The 1694-nt window shown below is 40.0% G+C and overlaps 1 pseudogene; it reads right to left on the bottom strand.

The window, feature by feature from the left end:
* Window positions 1-815: 815 nt before the first annotated feature.
* Window positions 816-1151, bottom strand: LOC121480568 (annotated as a pseudogene).
* Window positions 1152-1694: the final 543 nt, after the last annotated feature.

Below are 1694 nucleotides of genomic sequence, written 5' to 3' on the forward strand. Positions count from 1 at the left end.
CAGTTTAGTGCTGCCTTCAGCCTGGGCCGTGATCCTGGAGACCCAGGATCGAGTCCCACATCAGGCTCCCTGCATGGAGCCTGCTTCTCCCTCTGCCTGTGTCTCTGTGTCTCTCATGAATAAATAGAATAAAATCTTAAAAAAAAAAAAAAAAGAATTCTAGACTGAGATTTTATTTCAGTGCTCTAAAGATGTGTCTCCCCGCATTATGCTGTAATGAGAAATCTTGCATCCTCATCCTTGTTCCTTTCCATGTAACATGTCTTTTCTCCCCAAGATGCTTTTAAGACTTTTTTCTTTATCACTTGGTTTGCGTAACTTAAATATTATGTGTCTTAGTATTATTTTCTTCATATTTTTGTACTTAGAGTTATTGGCTTTCTTGGATCTGTGGGTTTATAGTTTTCATATTTGAGGAAATTTTGGCCATTTCTTATTCAAGTATTTTTTCTATCCACATGTCTCTCTCTTTTCCTTCAATGAATCCAGTTAAACATATATTAGATAGCTTGGTTGAAATTGTCCCAAGTTCACGGAGTCATTATTTATTTTAAAAATTGTTTTTCTCTCTGATTAAACTTTTTTCCCCTATTGTCTTCCAATTCACTAATCTCTTCCATTAATCTCACCAGCACATTTTTCATCTCAGAAATTTTAATTTTCACCTGTGGAAATTCAGTTTGGGACTTTAAAAAGTATCTCCCTTTTTCTACTTATTTTTTAGAACATGAAATATACTGTTATAATAGCTATTTTAATGTCTGCTAATTTTTTATTAAAGTTCAGCTTTTTATTGAACAGGTTACAAAAGAAGCTTAGTTAAAAAGACCAAAGCCTATGTCATCGTCAGCCTTCTCAGATTCTTTTTTCTTTTCTTTCACTTTCTTCTCTTCAACTGGGGTAGCCATGGTAGAGGGAGCAGGGCCTCCTACTGATGCAGTACCAGCTACTGAGATGGGTCCTCCAGGCCCTATATTGCAGAAGAGGCTCTCGATGTTGACACTGTAACGGGGCCTTTGCAAACAAGCCTGGCCACAAAGGTTCAACATTTACATCCACTGCTTTCACAAGGGCATTGATCTTATCATCTGTGACCACCACCCCATTGCCACGCACTATGTAGAGTAGATGCAAGTGAGCTCCTGGACCATCCTGGTTCGGGTGAGTTCTGAGCAGGCCTCACCAAGGATGGTGCTAGCTGCCACAGGATGAAGTGAGGGCCTTACCCCAACATAGCCCTAGCTTCTTCAGAAGAGCTTGTCTGCTAATTTTAACATCCACATCAATTTTGGCTTTGTTTTGGTTGATTTTTCTCCTATCATGAGTCTTATTTTCTGCTTCTTTGCATGCCTGGTCTTTTTTTTTTTTAGTTATTTGAGAGAGAGGGAGAGCGAGAGAGAAAGAGAGCAAGAGAGCGAGCACCAGTGGGGAGAGGGGCAGAGATAGAGGAAGAAGCAAACACCTTGCTGAGCAGGGACCCAAACATGGGGCTCTGAGATCATTACTGGAGGAGAAGGCAGACGTTCAACTGATTGAACCACTCACTGCCTGGTCTTCTTTTATGGGGTGATGATATTGTGAATTGTGTGCTAAATGCTTTTGTGTATCTATAATTATTTTTGAGCTTTGTTGTGGGACACAGATAAGTGACTTGGTAACAGTCTGAGTCTTGCTTTATGCACATGCTAGTACCA

The sequence above is a fragment of the Vulpes lagopus genome, chromosome 22 (genome assembly GCF_018345385.1).
Source record: "Vulpes lagopus strain Blue_001 chromosome 22, ASM1834538v1, whole genome shotgun sequence".
Lineage (NCBI taxonomy): Eukaryota > Metazoa > Chordata > Mammalia > Carnivora > Canidae > Vulpes > Vulpes lagopus.